The following is an 18,877-nucleotide window of genomic DNA, read 5'->3' as shown; positions in this document are numbered from 1 at the left end:
GTCTCAGAATTCAATGCCCTTTTAAATCATTCCAGCCTCATAATGCCATGTTGTACAGAGTAATCAGAATCTAGATTAGAACTTTAACCAAGCTTTCACGATGGAGGCAAGAAAGCGAAAATGATTGGTCTAATTTTCTATTATGCAATGTGAGTTAAGTATACAAAGTAATAAAGTAATCAATACTTTTCCCTGGAGGGCTTGGGTTTAAGTGTGTATCTTTAGATTTGCTTTTTTCTGATTTAACTGTTTATCCAGGCGTTTCTCTATGCACCTCCTGGTTCTTTGTGAATCTAAAGAAAATCGTACCTGAATTGTTTTTCTTTTCATTGAACAATTTATGACCAATGTTTTTCTAAAAATAACTTTTGCCAGGTTGACAAAACCTTTCTTTCAGGCTGCTTTTTTCTACACAGTTTTAAGGGGAACCCTCTACCGATGCCTTTTTCCTCTTCCCCATGTCTTTAATCCCTCTTACGTTCCTTCACCACTTCCTTCCACCCATGATTTTTCTTTTTCCTCCTGCCTTTGAATTCCTCTTATGCCCCCCGCCACCTCCTTCGCTCTCGCAAAGCGACTTTCTTTTTCTTAAACTAGGCCCCCACTAGCAACAGTCCCATCCATCTAAGCCACCCTTCAACCTCAATGCCCACCGCTTTTTCCTTCTTAACTTCATTTTGGTCGTTTTTTCTGCTTCAGCAATCTTTTCTCATACATTACCAGGTTGCAGTAGACATAAAAGTAAGAACAGCGACCCCCAGGTTTTATGTTTTGTTTTTATAAACAATTTCTTACAATTACTATTGTATTCTGAATTGTAAGAAGGATTATGTTACTTACTCAGTAAGCATAAGTTCTTGGCATGTAGAGCTGTAAATTCACATGCTTAGCATACTCCTGCCATCTAGTGTTGGGTCCGGATGTTTGCAAGTTATTTTTCTTCGAAGAAGTCTTTCCAGTCACGAGGTGTGGCGGGGACTTCATTCGGTGATAGTGCACAAGGGCATTGACTCAATAGATAGATTGTTTTCCAGCAAGAGGGTGAGAATAGAGTCTATGAATAGAATATATGTCCATGCGTATGAATGTATAATTAAGAACGGCAACAACTAGAGGTGCCTGGGGAGGCAGGTATACACATGTGGATCTACAGCTCTACATGCCAAGAACAGATGCTTACTGGGTACGTAACAATCTGTTTGAGGCATGTGTGCTGTAGTCAAGTCAAGTCAAATGATTTATATAGCGCACTACATACCAAGAGGGTCTCAAGGCGCTTGAAGAAGGGTGGGGGAATTACTTGTCGAATATCCAAGTTTTAAGTTGCTTTCTGAATGCTAGGTGGTTCTGAGTGAGGCGAATGTGAGTGGGAAGTGAGTTCCAGGTTTTAGCTGCCAGGTAGGAGAAAGATCTACCTCCCATGGTGGTTTTGTTGATGCGAGGTACAGTAGCAAGGGCTTGGTTGGAGGATCGTAGCTGGCGGGAGGGGGTGTAGAAGGAGAGTCGTGTGTTATGGCAATCGGGTCCAAGTTCGTAGAGTGCTTTGTGAGCGTGGGTTAGGAGGCGGAAAGTAATCCTTTTATTGACGGGGAGCCAGTGGAGGTTTTTCAGGTGACCAGAGATGTGGTCTTTACGCGGGATGTCTAGTATGAGTCTGGCTGAAGCGTTCTGAATGCGTTGGAGTTTTTTCTGGAGTTTTGCGGTGGTACCGGCGTATAGGGTGTTTCCGTAGTCCAGGCGGCTCGTGACCAGAGCGTGGGTGACAGTTTTTCTAGTTTTGGTGGGGATCCAGCTAAATGTTTTTTTGAGCATGCGAAGAATATTGAAGCAGGATGATGAAACGGCGTGGACTTGTCTGTACATGGAGAGTGAAGAATCCAGGATGACGCCCAGGTTCCGTGCGTGGTCCGTCGGGATGGGTGCTTTTCCAAGGGCCTCTGGCCACCAAGAGTCATCCCAGGCGGAGGGGGAGGTACCTAGGATAAGGACTTCTGTTTTGCCTGAGTTCAGTTTTAGTCGGCTGTGCTTCATCCACTCGGCTACTTCTTTCATTCCTTCATGTAGGTTGGTTTTGGCCGTGTTCGGGTCTTTGGTGAGTGATAGGATCAGTTGAGTGTCATCAGCGTATGAGATGATGTTGAGGTTGTGTTGGCGTGCGATGACCGCGAGGGGGCTCATGTACACGTTGAAGAGGGTGGGGGCTGAGTGAAGATCCTTGTGGCACGCCGCAGATGACTTCAGTGGCTTCAGACTTTAATGGTGGGAGGCGGACTCTTTGGGTTCTTCCGGTGAGGAACGAGGTGATCCAATCCAGTGCTTTTCCTTGGATTCCGATGTTTCTGAGGCGCTGTAATAGGGTGCTATGACAGACTGTGTCGAAGGCTGCGGAGAGGTCGAGGAGGATGAGGGCGACTGTGTCTCCATTGTCCAGTAGAGTTCGAATGTCGTCTGTGGCTGCGATGAGGGCGGTCTCAGTGCTGTGTTTGGCTCGGAAGCCGGACTGTGAGGAGTCGAGGGATTTGTTGGTTTCGAGGAATGCGGCGAGCTGGTTGTTGACAGCTTTCTCGATGACTTTGGCTGGGAATGGAAGGAGCGAGATGGGGCGGTAGTTTTTGAGTTCGGTGGGGTCAGCTGTGGGTTTTTTCAGAAGGGCGCTGAGTTCGGCATGTTTCCAGCTTTCCGGGAAGGTGGCGGAGTTGAAGGAGCAGTTGATGACGTCTCGGAGGTGTGGTGCTATGATGGAGTCTGCTTTGTTGAAGATGTGGTGAGGGCATGGGTCTGTGGGGGATCCTGAGTGGATGGAGTTCATCAGGCGGATGGTGTCCTCAGTGGAGATTGGGTTCCAGTCATTAAGGATGTTCAAGAGGGGTGAAGGTCCTGCAGAGGGTTGGGTGGGTTGGTCTCCGGGTCGGTTGTCGAAGCTGTTGTGGATGTCTGCGATTTTGTTGTGGAAAAATGAAGCTAGGGAGTTGCAGAGTGCTTGAGAGGGGGTGATGTCGTTGGAGTTGGCTGAGGGGTTGGTAAACTCTTTGACGATGTTGAATAATTCCTTGCTGTTGTGGGCGTTGTTATCTAGTCGGTCTTTGAGTGCGGCTTTCTTGGCAGACCGGATTAGTTGGTGGTGTGTGCGGGTGGCGTTTTTGAAGGCGTCCCTGGTGCTGGTGTTTGGGTCTTTTTTCCCGGCCTTTTCGAGGGAGCGACAGAGTACCTTAGATTTCTTAAGATCGTCGTTGAACCAGGAGGCGTTCTTGCTGCCTAGCTTGATTTGGCGTTTTTTCAACGGTGCTAGGATGTCGGCGCTGTTGGATAGCCATTGGGTGAGGTTAATGGCTGCTTGGTCGGGGTTTGAGGAGTGGACGGGGGTTTTGAAGAAGCGATGAGGAGATCTGGTCGATGGTGATCTTGTTCCAGTTTCTTCGCAGAGTAGGTTGAGGATGGTTGTGAGTTGTGGTCTTATTGTAGCTAAAGTAAACGCAGCTGTGGTCCGTCCAATGTAGAGTTGTGGTGTGACTGAAGGAGACATGTTTGCTGGAGGTGAAGATAGGGTCGAGTATGTGACCTGCGATGTGGGTGGGGGTAGTGACAAGTTGTTTGAGTCCGAGGTTGGCGAGATTATCCAGGAGGGGGCGGGCTCTGGGCAACAACAACAACAACAGCAACAGCAATGGCGGCTGGGGCGGAAGCGCCGACCGGGTCGGGTGAAACCGACCAAATAACTACGCGGGGCAGCCACACAAATGCTAATGCAGGGAGCAAAAATAAACAGACAATGAAGCAATTAACAACAAACACGGGCACGCGATCTCAAGGCAGCTAATGCAGGGGTATAAACAAACAGATAAATAATGCAGCAATTAACAACAAACACGGGCACACGATCTCAAGGCAGCTAATGCAGGGGTATAAACAAACAGATAAATAATGCAGCAATTAACAACAAACACGGGCACACGATCTCAAGGCAGGACAATACAGGTGAGAAATACACAAATAATGTAGCGAATGACAATTTCTGTGGTTAGCAGCGGATCTGCGCAAACGATACCCCGCTGAGGCAGGAGAGAGCAGGGGCAGGAGGGAGCGACCGTAACTGATGAAGCAAAGCATGTAGATGCACATGCTTTGCGTAGACTATAAAGCAGTTTCCTCCCAAAGAGGTGGCTAACCTGTAGATGTTGCAGTTGTTTGAGAAAGTGTTTTAAGCACTGCTTAGCCTACATTAGCTTGTTGGTGTGCTAACATCTACACAATAGTGCTTGGTAAATGTGTGTAGTGTAGACCATGTAGCTGCCTTACATATGTCAGCTAGAGGGATGTGTCCTAAAAGACCATAGTAGCCCCTATTGTGCAAGTGTAATGAGCTCTAGGGGGTTTAAAGTTATTTTAGCTTTTGCCTAGCATGTTGGAATGCAACCCATCTTGAAATGTCAGATTTAGAGCTGGGATTGCCTTTGTGAGGTGGAGCAAATGTAACAAACTGTTTTGTGAAAAAAATCTTTTGTCTTTACTATGTAGTACATCAAGGCCCTTTTCACATCAAGCATGTGAAGAGCTTGTTCTGCTACAGAATCAGGTTGAGGAAAAACCACAGGTAACATCTGATTGGGTGATATAAAAAGCAGAAATTACCTTATTAGTTTTTTGGGGTTGATGCGAAGAACTACCCTGTCTTAGTGGAGCTGAAAGAAGGGTTCTTTCAAGGTTAACGCCTGTAGCTCACCAACTCTCCTCAATGAAGAGATTGCAATGAGGAAAGCAACTTTCCATTAAAGGAACTTTAAAGGACAATTATGCAATGGTTCAAAATGTGGACATACAAGCCTTGTAATGACACTATTAAGATTCCACACTGGTTCAGGGGGAATTCTTGGTGGTATTACACTTTGAGCCTTACATGAAGGCATTGATTACTGGTGCTTTGAATAGTGATAAATGTTGTCTGTTTTGCTGTCTCCTTGCAAATATGCAGCTACCGCTGTATGGCGCAAACGAACAGATGCACTTATAGCAAACTGAACTGCCTTGTACAACAGGTAACAGATATAGAAACATCTAGAGGATTGATTTTGTTATTAGAATAGATGACAAATCATTTCCACTTTTCTGCATGACAAGCTCTGGAAGTTCCTGCTTCCTTTAGAATAGTCATACAGTCTGGTGGTAGATTTAAATAACCAAACTCTGACTTCAGGAGCCAGATCACTAAGTTTAGTTCTTTGGGATTTGGATGCCTGATTTCTCCATGATTCTGTGCGAGGAGCCTGGAGGTGAGATGCAACTTTTGATGTGGAATTACTGACAGCTTCAACACAGTGGTGTACCATGGTTGACTGGCCCATGTGGGACCAACCAGAATTAGTGTGAGGGATGTTTGACTGGGCTTCCAAACTAGACACGGAACGAATGGGAGAGGCGGAAAAGTGTAGGCAAATATCCCTTACAAGTTCATCCATAGGGCATTGCCTTTTGAGAGTGGGTGTGGGAACCTGGAGCAGAAGTTTGGGCATTTTGCGTTGTCAATTGTGGCGCACAAGTCTATTTGTGGAAATCCCCATTGTTGGAAGTCTGGAAGGAGAACTTGGGAATGTAGTTTCTAGTTATGAATTTGCTCCCTTTTTCTGCTGAGGTCGGCAATCTGATAGTTTAACCCTGGAATGTTTTCTGCCAGAGACGAATCCTGTGATGCATTGCCCAATTCCAAATGACTTGAGAGGTGTGACAGTTTAAGAGTATGTCCCCCCCCTGTTTTTGTACATAGTACATTGCTATCATGTTGTCCGTCTAGGACAACATTGCCTATCAGGTGAGTTTGAAAATCTTTGAGTGCTAGAAACACTGCTAGAAGCTCTAGATAGGTGATGTGGAGACCTTTGTGCTTGTTGCTTCACAGACTTTGTATTGTGTAATCTTGGAGATGGGCACCCCAGCTCAAGAGAGATGAGTCTGCTGTGAGCACGATCTGTGGAATAGGGTAGATGAAAGGCCGCCCTTTTGATACATTTGTAGGTTCGACCATTGCAGAGAGCAATGGGTGCGGCTGTCTACCAACACTAGGTCGGGGAATTGACCCTGCAATTTATTTCACTGACATGCTCAGCACTCTTGTAGGGAATGCATGTGTAGTCTTGCATGGGGTACAATTGTGATGCAAGACTCCATCATTCCCAGCAGTTGCATGAAAACTCTGGCTGGTAATGTTTGGTTACATTGAAACAGTAGTATCAGACTGAATGTTGTGAAATCCGGCTACATTGGGAGAGGCTAGATTGTTGAGAGTGGCCAATAGGTAAGAATGCATATGTGAAGGATGCAGGTGAGATTTCTGTGCATTGACCGTGAAGCCCAGTTGATTAAGTATGTCTATCGTTGTCTGAGTGTGTTGTAGACAGTTTGGCAAGTGTTGACTTTGATGAGCCAGTCGTCTAGGTAAGGGAAGACGTGAATATTATGTCTTCAGAGATGAGCTGCAACTACTGCCAGATATTTGATTAATACTCTGGGAGCACTCCAAAAGGGATTACTTTGAATTGATAATGTTTGTGTGCTATTGCAAATCTGAGGTATTCGAGATGAGCTCGATGAATTGGAACAAGAAAGTATGTGTCATTTAAGTCTAGAGTAGACATAAAATCTCCCTTCTGTAAAAGTGGGAGTACCTGTTGAAGGGTTACCATGTTGAAGTGCTCTGACAGTATATATTGGTTTAACTCTCCGAGATCCGGAATAGGTCTTAAGGAGCTGTCTTTTTTGAGGATTAGAAAGTAGAGAGTAAACCCCTGAACCTTGGCACTGAAGTGGAACTGGTTCTATGGCCCCCTTTAGTAAGAGATTGCACTTCTTGTTCGAGCAACTGCAAGTGGTATGGTGACAATTTGAGAGGAATGTTTGGATGATTGTCGGTAAGCTCGGGGTTATAACCATGTTGGATAATTCCAATCACCAATTTGTCGGTTGGTATAGATGGCAATATGCGGAGAAACTGGTGAAGACTTCTCCTAACAGGTGTGGAATGGTTGGAGGGAAGCGTGCGGAAATCACTGCTTATTAGGGAAAGGGGAGTTATGGGGTGTGGTGCCCTTAGCCCTGTCTTTGGAGTGGTTTCCTCTATATCCTCCTCTAAAAAAGCCTCGGGGAAGAGGACTGGTTATTACCTTTGTAAGAGGAAGCATTCTGGTCTGACGGTGTGGTTTTGGATCCTGCTCTGTAAAAGGAGCGGCGAAAGGAGCCTCTGTTTGAAGGAGACTGGAACGCTCCCATGGACTTTGCCACTTCGTTGTCCTTTTTGTTGTTCTCAAGTGCCTCATCGACCTCAGGACCAAAGAGATTTTCTTTGTCAAAGGGTGTATTTAAAATAAATTGTTAGACTTGTGGCTTAAACCCGGAAATCCTTAACCAAGCATGCCTTTTGAGTAGGAAACTAGTGTTGACCTTTCTAGCTGCGGTGGCAGCAGCATCTAGAGCACATCTTACTGAAAATTGGAAATTAACTTTCCTTTATGGACTTAGGGCCATATGTATCAAGCCTTTTGCACAAGTTACTACTTGTGTAACGATATATCTGTAAGAGACATTATTTAGTGATAGATTCCTTACCTTAGAATATCCCCAGGAGTCAGACTGGATCCGGAAATGTTTGCGTAGCAGTACCCTTGCACGTCGGTAGGCATCGTCTGCAGCTCCGCGTCCGTCGTCTGCGTTGTGGGCGCCGTTATGACGTTGGAGTACTTAGACGCCACCTCCGCGTGCTGGCGTCAGTTCTTAGCCACAGCTTTTCCGTGCCAGAAGCGTTGAGCCGTGTTAAAAACCAACACTGGTGCCATTGAAACTAGGGCCCTGAAAGTAGATGACCTTAACCCTAGATATCGGTTCGCAGAACGGGGAGGATGGGTGGGTCGGCAAGGAATCTATCACTAACTAATGTCTTACAGATATATCGTTACGCAAGTAGTAACTTGTGCATCTGAAAGAGACACGTTAGTGATGGATTCCTTACCTTAGAATAGATACCCCAGCAATACCAACCCCGGTGGTGGGTCTGCGAACCAATAATCACACCAGAAAGTCCTAGAGGACAGAACGGCCAAAGAAGCCATCCCTCCGGACTCCACTGTCCAGGCAATAGTGTCTTGCAAACTTGTGCAGCGAGGTCCACGTAGCTGCCTGGCTAATGTCCTGCAAGGGCACTCCCCGGCCCAGGGCAGTAGTTGTCGACGTGGCTCGGGTGGAGTGAGCCCGCAATCCAACAGGGGGCTCCTTTTTAGCCAAGGAGTAGCATGCCTGGATACACAAAATGATCCATCGGCAGATGGTCCTCTTGTGTACCGCCTTTCCCTTCTTCGCGCCCACGTAACCAACAAAGAGTTGGTCATCCACCCGGAACTGGTGTGTGCGATCCAAGTAGAATGAGAGCGCACGTTTTGGGTCTAGAAGGTGGAGCCGCTCTTCCTCTTTAGAGGGGTGCGGTGGCAGGAAGAAGGTTGGCAAAGTGATGGACTGCCCGATGTGGAATGCTGTGACAACCTTGGGCAGGAAAGATGGCTTAGTACGCAACACAACCTTGTCCGGATGGACAGAAAGGAAAGGAGGAGTACAAGAGAGGGCCTGGAGCTCACGCACTCTCCTGGCAGAGGTGATGGCAACCAGGAAAGCAGTCTTGAGTGTAAGAAGTCGGAGAGGACAGTTGTGAAGTGGCTCAAAGGGAGCGCACATCAGAAATGTAAGTACAAGGTTCAAGTGCCACTGAGGCATCACAAACGGAACAGGTGTAAATGTGTGTGTGATGCCTTTTAGGAATCGATTTACAATAGGGGACTTGAACAAAGATGGTTGATCAGGCAGCCTTAATAAGGCTGAAAGGGCAGAATGATAGCCCTTGATAGTGCCCAGAGCAGAGCCCTGCTGGGCAAGAGAAAGAAAAGAACCTCAGAAAGAGGGGCAGAGAGAGGATCCACAGCCTTTGCTGGGCACCATGCCACAAATCTGTTCCACCTGCAGGCGTATACCGACTTTGTAGAGGGAAGCCTGGCTGCCAGAATGATATCACAGACTTCGGGAGGCAAGTCAAAAGGCCTCAACTGTCGCTGCTCAATCTCCAAGCATGGAGGTGGAGACGGGACAGGTTCGGGTGGAGGACCGTCCCCTGCTGCTGCGACAGAAGGTCCTCCTGAAGAGGCAGACGAACCGGGGGATCGACTGACATACTGAGTAGCTCTGGATACCAGTACCTTCGTGCCTAGTCCGGAGCCAAAAGGATGACTTGGGCCCGGTTGCGCTTGATCTTCTTCAGCACTCTGGGCGGAAGTGGTATAGGCGGAAAGGCGTACAACAGACCGCAACTCCACTCATGACGAAAAGCGTCTCCAAGCGAGCGCCGCCTTGGAAATTCCAACGCGCAGAACTGATGACATTGCACATTCTCTTCAGTGGCGAATAGATCTAACCAAGGCTCTCCCCACTGCCGAAAGAGACTTTGCGCCACGTTCGAGTTCAGACGCCATTCGTGATCCATCATGCACCGGCGGCTGAGTTCGTCCGCCTTGTCGTTCAGAGTACCTGCCAGGTGTTGAACCACCAGGGTCACGCCCTGATGTTCCAGCCATTGCCAGAGGCGCAGAGCCTCCTGGCAGAGGGTCCACGACCCCACCCCGCCCTGTTTGTTGCAGTACCACATGGCGGTGGTGTTGTCCGTGAAAACCTGCACTACACTCCCTCGGACAGAGGGGAGGAATGCCTTCAGTGCTAGACGAATCGCCCGCAGCTCCAAAAGGTTGATATGGAGCCGGGACTCCGCCGGAGACCAGAGGCCTCTGATCTCCGCCTCTCCCATGTGGCCTCCCCAGCCCTAGAGGGACGAGTCCGTCACAACTACGTGCTCCGGTTGGGGAAGGGAGAGGGAACTGCCGCTGACCCAATCGCGGTCCGTCAGCCACCACTGCAGCTGTCTCGCAGTGCCCTCCGAGACCAGGACGAGGTCGGACAGGTTGCCCTGATGCTGGGCCCACTGAAACTTCAGGTCCCACTGCAGAGCCCGCATCCGCCACCGGGCGTGATGCACCAGAAGGATGCAGGAGGCCATCAGCCCCAGAAGCCGCAGCGTCAACCTGAACGAGATCCGGGATAAAGGCCGGAAGAGTGGGATGAGAGCCTGAATATCCCGGACCCGCTGTTCGGGCGGATAAACCCGAAACTGCGCCGAGTCTAGAACTGCTCCAAAGAAGAGGAGCTTCTGAGAGGGGCACAGGTGTGACTTCGGCACATTGATGAAGAACCCCAGCTGGTGCAGGAGATCCGCCGTAGTCTGGAGGTGGCTGACGATTGTCTGGGGGGAGCCCGCCTTCAACAACCAGTCGTCGAGGTAGGGGAAGACTGAAACCCCTAGCCTGCGCAGATGAACTGCGACCACCGCCATCACCTTTGTGAACACCCCTGGGGCGCTGGTAAGGCCGAAGGGGAGCACGGTATACTGAAAGTGCTCCTTTCCAACCGTGAACCACAGGTAGCGCCGGTGGGCCGGCAGGACGGGGATGTGGAAATAAGCGTCCTGCAAGTCCACGCTACCATCCAGTCTCCTGGGTCCAGGGCAGCTAAGACCTGAGCCAGTGTCAGCATTTTGAACTTCTCCTTCCGGAGGAAGCCGTTGACGTTCCTTAAGTCCAAGATAGGGCGTAGACCCCCTTTGCCCTTCTTGGGTACCAGAAAGTAGTGGGAGTAGCAACCACACCCTACTTCCGGCCCAGGAACGCGCTCGATGGCCCCCTTGGCCAAGAGGGCCGTAACTTCCTCCTGCAGAAGTCGCAAATGATCCCCCGATACACGGTGGGTCTGCGGTGGCATGGCTGGAGGAGTCGCCTTCGGACGATCTGCAGCACCCACCTGTCCGACGTGACAGTGCGCCAGTGGGAGCGGTGATGGCGAACCCTGCCACCCACTGGCGACACATGGGCCTGAAAGCACGGACTAGGAGGGTTTTGAGGCGGATGCTGCGGGGGAAGGTGTGGACTGACCTCGCCGTTGACCCCGACCGCCGCTACGGCGGTTTCCACGGCCGCCACCGCTTCGGGTATTACCCTGCGGAGCGTGGCTGGCAGCACGTGTGGGTGCACCCCTTCCGTGGCCACGAAAGGAGTGAAAGGCAGCCGATTGCTGGCGTGGGGCCGAGAGGCTCAAGGACTTGGCCGTAGCCCTGGAGTCCTTGAAACGCTCAAGCGCATGGTCTGCCTTGTCGCCAAAGAGGAGACGGCCATCGAACGGCATGTCCATAAGTGTGTTATGGACATCGGCCTAGAAGTTGGCGGATCTCAACCTGGCTTGGCGTCTTACCGCCACCGTCGTTGCCATCGCTCTACCCAGTGAGACGGTGGTATCCAGTCCACACCGGATGGAATATCTGGCTGCATCCCTACCTTCCACAAGAGCTTGTCCGAGTTTGGCCCGTACCTCCAACGGACACTCTGGCAGCACATCTGCGACCGTATCCCACAGAGAGTGGGTGTAGCGGCCCAAGAGGCATGCGGTGTTGGAAGACCGCAGTCCCAGACTAAGGGATGAGAAGATCTTTTTGCCATACTGCTCATACCTCTTGGATTCCCTGTCCGGCGGAGCCGACGGGAATGCGGTTTGGGAATTGGAGGCCTGGTGACCAGGCTCTCGGGGGTGGGTTGGGTGGACAGGAAACATGGGTCACCCGGGGCCGGGCAGTGGCGTCTGGCCACGTTCCCATCTACGGGCGAACCCGTAGCAGGCTTGGACCAAGTGCCCAAAAGAACGTCAGTTAAGGCCTCGTTAAACGGCAGCAGAGGCTCGGCTGAGCAGGACTGTGGCTTAAGGACCTCAGTGAGGAGGTTAGTCCTCACGGCCCCGACGGGGAGCTCAAGGCCCAAGGCCTTGGCTGGCCTTATCAACACCACACTATATGTTGCCCCCTCCTCCGTAGCCACGCTAGGAGGAGAGACAAAGTCAGTGTCAGGCGAAGTGTCTAAACCATTGGCTTCCCCAAGTTCACCTGCCCAGTCCTCATAAGACTGGCACTCGCATGTCAGAGGGTCCTCAGACCCCTCCCAATCCTCCTCATCACCCATCACCTGGTACTCAGGGTCAGTAAAGGATGGGGCCGGTTCATGAAAAGAACTCCCCAAACGGCGCCGGAACCAGGTTGAGGGAGGCGTCTGGGACGGCACCGCCTGAGGACGGCGCCGGAGGTGGCACCTGTGGAGTCGGCGCCGGAGGTGACACCTGTGGAGTCGGCGCCGGGGAGGTCGTTAAATCCACAGGCGACGACCCGGATCCGGATCCAGTGGGTCCCCGCGGCGCCAGGCCCGAAGGCGCTGGCGGCGTCGGCCAAAGCACCCGACGGCGTCGGGGCCAAAGCCCCCGACCCGCTAGGACCCCCAGACGGGGCCGCTGGGCCCGAAGGTGCCGCGGAACCCGCCGGGGGAGAGAAGGACCTCATGGCCATGAGGAACCGCTCGATCTCCCCCGGCGTCGCGTTAGGCCCAGGGACCGGAGGGTATAAGGTCGGACGCGACGCCTGCGACTCCGACAGAGCCGCGTGGGCGTGCCCCCCTGAACCCCCGGCCGCGTCGTACGAGCGTCGGGGGGTGGGGGAGGCAGTCGGAAGAGCGATGACGTCTCTTCGACTTCTTGTACTTACCGGACGACTTCGACCCAGAGGAGTGATGTCAACTCCCGGAGCTATGACGGTTCCGCTCAAGCGACCGGTCCCTCGACCTCCGTCCGGACCGGGACCTCTCTCGGCGCGGGGCCGACTGCCGGAGTTCGAGCTGCTTACGGGACCGCTTTCGTCAAGCTTTCGAAGTAAGGGCCCGGCAGTCGAGGCAGGCCTTGTCGTCGTGGTCGACGCCGAGACAGTGGAGACACCGACGGTGAGGATCCGTGACCGACATCAGTCGATCGCGATCTTCACAGGGTTTGAAACCAGGCATTTCCCTATCGGCACCGATCGGAGTCAAAGACTCGAAAAGGGTGATCAAAAGATCAAAAATAGTTAGTCAAAAAGTGACTAAGGTACCACTTTTTCCAGATCTGCACTGCTGGCGCGGAAAAAAGAACTGACGTCAGCACGCGGAGGCAGCGTCTAAGTACTCCGACGACGTCATCACGGCGCCCACGACGGACGCGGAGCCGCAGACAACGCCTACCGACGCGCAAGACTACTGCTACTCAAAAATTTCCGGATCCAGTCTGACGCCTGGGGATATTCTAAGGTAAGGAATCTATAACTAACGTGTCTCTTTCAGATTTGATTCGCAAAGGCCGAAATTCGCTGAATTTCGGCCTTTGCGAATCGCAAAAGGCTAATTAGCATGAATTGAAATTTATCAAACAATCGCATCTTAAGGAATCGCAAATACTTGCGATTCCTTAATTTACCATAGCATTTTACTGTTGCAGATTCAGCTTAAGGAATCACAATTTACCACCAACTTCCAGTTGGTGGTAAATTGCGATTTCTGTTCAAAATACACTAATGTGTATTTTTGATTGTGGCATGTGATGCACATACATGCCCATACGGCATGTATGTGCGCCATATGCACACACATGTAATTTACAGGGGTGCAGCAGGGTGTCCTTGAGACACCCCTGCACACTTGCAATAATTCTCAAATTGCGATTAGCAAATCGCGAATTCGCAATTTGAGAATTATTTGGAAGTCATTCCTATGGGCCTCCTGGCCCATAGGAATGCATTGGAAATTATTCCTTGATTGCGAATTCGCAAAATGCGAATTCGCAATTAAGGAAGATTAAGGAATCGCTAATTAAAAGCGAATTTCTTCATACATACCATTTTGCGATTCCTAAAAAGCGATTCCTTAAAAATCTCTATTTAGGAAATGGAACTATGATACATATGGCCCCAAATCTCGCGTTTTTGCTTTATGCTCATCTGGGAGATATTGGAGCAATTGCTCCATTTCATCCAATTTTATTATATCTGGCTAAAAGGCTCTGCGTGCTTGCAATGCGACAGTGATTGGCAGCTTGGGCAGCTATGCGTTTGCCAGAAGTGTCTATTAACTTAGATGCTTTATCCAGGGAAGGAGCGTCCCCAGAGGTTCGGAAATTAACTCGCCTGCGAGCAGTGGACACTACCAGTGAGTCTAGTGGTAACTGGCCCTTAATAAATACCGGATCTGTTGGGGATGGTTTATATTGTTTATCGACTATGAGTCAACATGCACAGGATCTTTAAAAATGCAATCAGCGTGTCTCATCATACCTTTAGGCATATGGAGTGTTTGGGTCAACCTGTGTGTGGATCCTAATGTCTGAAATAAAAAATCCTCTTCTAAGGATTCTTTGTGTAGTACCACCCCATGGTATTCTGCAGCCCTGGCAATGAGTTCCTAATAAGATACATTGTCATCAGGTGGAGATGGCTTGGCAGGGTAAAGGTCTGGATCATTATCTAATGGAGGGTCAATGTGTAATCCTTCCACGGATCTACTGGTAATTGCTTGTTCCTCTCATCAATATCATCCACATCAGGCTGAGATAGTGGAGAATCCTGAGGCGTAATGTGCAAAGCACTGAAAGTCGTAGAAGAGGGTGGAAGTGGAGGGGATGCTGGTGGTGGATAATAAGGGCTGGTACCAACATTCTTCTTCTTTAATGGGATCTTGTAATGACGGTTGTCATCAGGAAGCTTGTGTTTATGAGGCAGCTTAGTATGAATATGTCCGGTGTCTGGGTTAATATAAAGTCTCTTGTTTGGAATTCAATTTTGGAGGAACAATGTCTAAATATGGATCCAAGGGTACATCTTTCGGTTTCGGCACAGTCGTTATCGGTGCCGAGATGGGTTGGCCTTTGGGCGCAGAAGATTTCTGCTCCGAAGGCTGTTTCTCTTTCCACGTGGAGGATTCCGGCTCCGAGCGGAGGGCTTCGGTTCTAAAGAGGTTTTAGGTTGACTCTGTCCCGAGCCAGAAGGCTTGACAGGGTGTTATGGAGCCAAGCCGGAATACGGGCTGTCTGAAAAGTCGTCTCGAAGCCGACTTGGGCCAGAAGGCAGAGGTGGTGCCGAAGCCTTGGGTTTTTTGGGAGTGGGTTGATGGGTCAAGGGGGCTTTGTAACTCATGTCACCCTCTCCCTGCGGAAGTTCTTCAACGTCTAGGTCTATCTTGAGCTCGATTTAGACTCCGGCAAAGATATCTGGCATGTCTTCAATGTTTTGACACTGCATTTTACAATGTCGAGCCAGACTATTGCGTAGGGTTTTCTTCAACCGAAACGATCTGCAAGCGTAGCAGACTTCTTTGAGCTCCGGAGACCAGCACAAGTTACACACCTGGTGTGAGTCCGTGAGCAAATACTTTGAGTGGCACGGAGGACAGAATTTGACAGACATGGACCGACCCACTTAGGCCTGACGGCCGTCCACTGGGCTTTCCGATCGAAAATGTAGATATTGTTGCCCGAATGATATACGGAGAAGTGGGAAACACATTCGAAACAATGCCAGCGGGGATAGAGTGGATTGTGCACTGAGGGGAACCCGGAGGTCGCTTTCGAACCAGAGTCCTGCAATACACGTCTGAAACACGTGTCGGAAAAAAAAAAAAACTAACAATGGAGTCGATGCCCATGCGCACTATCACCAAAGGAGGAGTCATCTTAGTAAGTGTCCGGAAATACTTCTTCGCAGAAAAACAATTTGCAAATATACGGACCCAACATTAGATGGGAGGAGTATGAAAATCATGTGTATCACAGCACACATGCCTCGAACACTTGTTCCCAGTACCTGGAATTAAATTCTAGGCCTGGTATACCTTTTCCACAAAAACCTTTGATTTTTATGGAAAAGGTATTCTGTCATTAAAGTATGTCGCCATAATTAAGTTTTATCAGCCCGATTTGGTCATCTGGCTTTCTTCTTTTCTGTTTTTTGAGGAGTGGATTACATCAATTGTGATAGATAAACCTCATGGACTCTGTTAAACCGGTTTTAAAATAAATAATGGATTGCACTTTTCATATTGCTCTATATTTTAACAATTCGTATTGATCAGTCATTTTTTATTCAACAGTTAATATCAACATCCAATCAAAACTACATGTTTCTTCTTGCAGCAGGCAACAAGTGTTTCAGCCTCTGTGGGTGCAGGTCACTACGGTTGTTCAAGGCTGGAGAGGCTTGGTAACACATTCTTAGTTATCAGCATTCAAACACAACCAATATTATATTGTCCTTAGAAATGTATATCTTATCTATATTTTCCTTGTAAGATGAAGTGAAAAATAAATTTCAACCATTGGTATTGCATAGATCGTAACTTAATCAAGTCCTCATCAAGTGCTAATAATAGATCCATTTATTAAATAACATACAACTTTGCAATCATTTACTGAATAAGGACACCAGACAAGATTAAAACCTTGTGTGAAAAAGTTTGTTCAGACCCATTTTGTAGATATTGCCAATGTGGCATGTAAAAAAGCCTTTTGGTTTATGAAGGCGGGACACTGGTATTTCTCGGAAAATATAGCATAACTCCTTGGTATAAAAGCAGCAATAAACCAAATGTTTAAAAATGTACTTATACCAATCTGAATTAAAGACTAATACATTCCTAATCTCAAGTACATTACATGAAAAAAATGTTTTTAATCACATCCCTGTATTGCAACATTCAGAAACTGGGTCCACATAAAACTAAGCATTTCAAAATACAATAGCAATACCCAATGCAAAACTAGAAAATCTGCAAGAACTTGTGTTGTATACATTATACTGCGTGCTTGCAAAAAAGCATACCAAGGCTATATGTGACAAAAGAGAAGAATAGAAATATAAAAAACTTGACGTTGAAATCCCATTAACTAGAACATATAGCAGGAATATACGAACACCAGAGACGATTCTACTTTTTGGAACTCGACAGATTCAGAAATAAAAGTGGTAAAATAATTAAGATTAAAAAGAAGGGAAGGTCAATGAACACACAAATTGCAGACTGTGCAAAACAATTTGAACAAGGATGATGAAATGCATCTCTCGCTTAAAACAAATTACAAACTATATTTCGGGGCATATGTAAATAGTGTCCACCCATTATTAAATCACACATCAAGACTTCATCACAAGACTGAAACACAACAAATATCAGCCAAAATAAACAAGACACCTTCAAAAGCTGTGTGTGCCAAAGTGAAAATAACAGCTTTTAATGCATCATCATTTTTGCACTATATGCAGTGCCTATTGCTGTGCCTTTAAGAAACTACATACAGCAATAGAAACAGAGTTAAAAAATGTGGAAAATATGCATGCCGTACAGCAATTCAAAATGTTTTCACATACCAGTGGCACAAATACCAAAACACACTAAAACTGAAGAAACTGGAATAATCTTTATATTATTAATCATATAGAAGGAAAATGCTACTTACCAGTATACATCTGTTCTTGGCATGTGGAGCTACAGAGTTGCACACTATGCATAAATTGCCACCTAGTGTTGGGCCCGGATGTTTGCAGTTTGTTTTGTAGAAAAGTCTTTGTAAGTCATGGGATAGGCGACTCCTCCTTTGGATGATACTGCGCATGGTCATCTGCTCCATCCCCATATTGTTTTTCGCCATTAGGGAAGTGATGGAGCTGTATAAGAGATAGTGATGTCCATCTGATATGTATCTAATTAAGATAATACTGGAACAGATAAAGGTAGCCGGGGAGGCGGGTGGGCGGGTGCAACTCTGCAGCTCTACATGCCAAGAACAGATGCATACTGGTAAGTAGCATTTTCCGTTCGAGGCATATGAGCTACAGATTGCACACTATGCATAGATTACATAGACGTTCCCACACCTAGCGGCGACCACCCGTATCTGTTGCAGTGGTTTGAAACAGAGTTTTTAGTACAGCCTGGCCCAAAGTGGCTTGTTTTTTAGTTTGCACATCTACACAGTAATGCTTTGTGAATGTGTGCGGTGTAGCCCATGTGGCTGCTTTGCATGTCATCTAGGGGAATGTTCCCTAAGAATGCCATGGAAGCCCCTATTTTCCTGGTAGAGTTGGCTTTTGGTGGGTTTGGTAATGTGCGTTTAGCTTTTTGATAACAGATTTGTATGCATTTAACAATCCACCTAGCGATCCCTGACTTTGAAATGGGATTGCCTTTATGTGGCGGTGAGAAAGACACAAAAAGTTGTTTTGTCTTACGAAAGGTTTGTGTTCTTTCAATATAGTACAATAATGCTCTCTTGACATCTAAAGTGTGTAGAGCTCTTTCTGCGACTGTTTGAGGCTGCGAGAAAAACACGGGCAGCTCAACAGATTGATTTAGATGAAAAGGGGAAATGACTTTTGGATTTGTACGAAGAACCACTTTGTTATGATGCATTTGCAGAAAGGGTTCCTGAATGGTAAATGATTGTAGTTCACTAATCCTTCTGAGCGACGTAATGGCTACTAGGAAAGCTACTTTCCAGGTTAGAAATTGCAATTCGCATTTATGTAATGGTTAGAAGGAGGTCCCATTCACCTTGTGAGTACTACATTTAGGTTCCACACTGGTGCGGGTGGTGTTCTGGGAGGTATTAGTCTTTTGAGTCCTTCCATGAAAGCTTTAATAGCTGGCACTCTAAAAAGAGATAGATGTTGTCTATTTTGCAAGTATGCTGCAATAGCTGCAAGGTGTAACCTGATAGACGTGTAGGCTAAATTATACTTTTGAAGGTGCAGTAAACATCGAATGATGTGTTGAATAGATGCATCTAGAGGATCACTTTGGTTGTTCCGGCAGTATATGACAAACCTTTTCCACTTAGCAGCGTAACATGCTCTAGTGGTGGGGCGTCTAACTTCTTTGATAATGTTCATACAGTCTGGGGGAAGGTGGAGGTAACCAAA

General features: G+C 48.0%; 1 protein-coding gene across 10 annotated transcripts in view; it reads right to left on the bottom strand.

Moving 5' to 3' along the window:
- PPP6R3 (protein phosphatase 6 regulatory subunit 3) overlaps positions 1–18,877 on the bottom strand; it is a 1,665,951-nt gene that overhangs the window by 551,445 nt on the left and 1,095,629 nt on the right. The window lies entirely within an intron of this gene.

The sequence above is a fragment of the Lissotriton vulgaris genome, chromosome 2_1 (assembly GCF_964263255.1).
Source record: "Lissotriton vulgaris chromosome 2_1, aLisVul1.2, whole genome shotgun sequence".
Taxonomy (NCBI): Eukaryota; Metazoa; Chordata; class Amphibia; order Caudata; family Salamandridae; genus Lissotriton; species Lissotriton vulgaris.
This window is presented reverse-complemented; position numbering and strand designations above follow the sequence as displayed.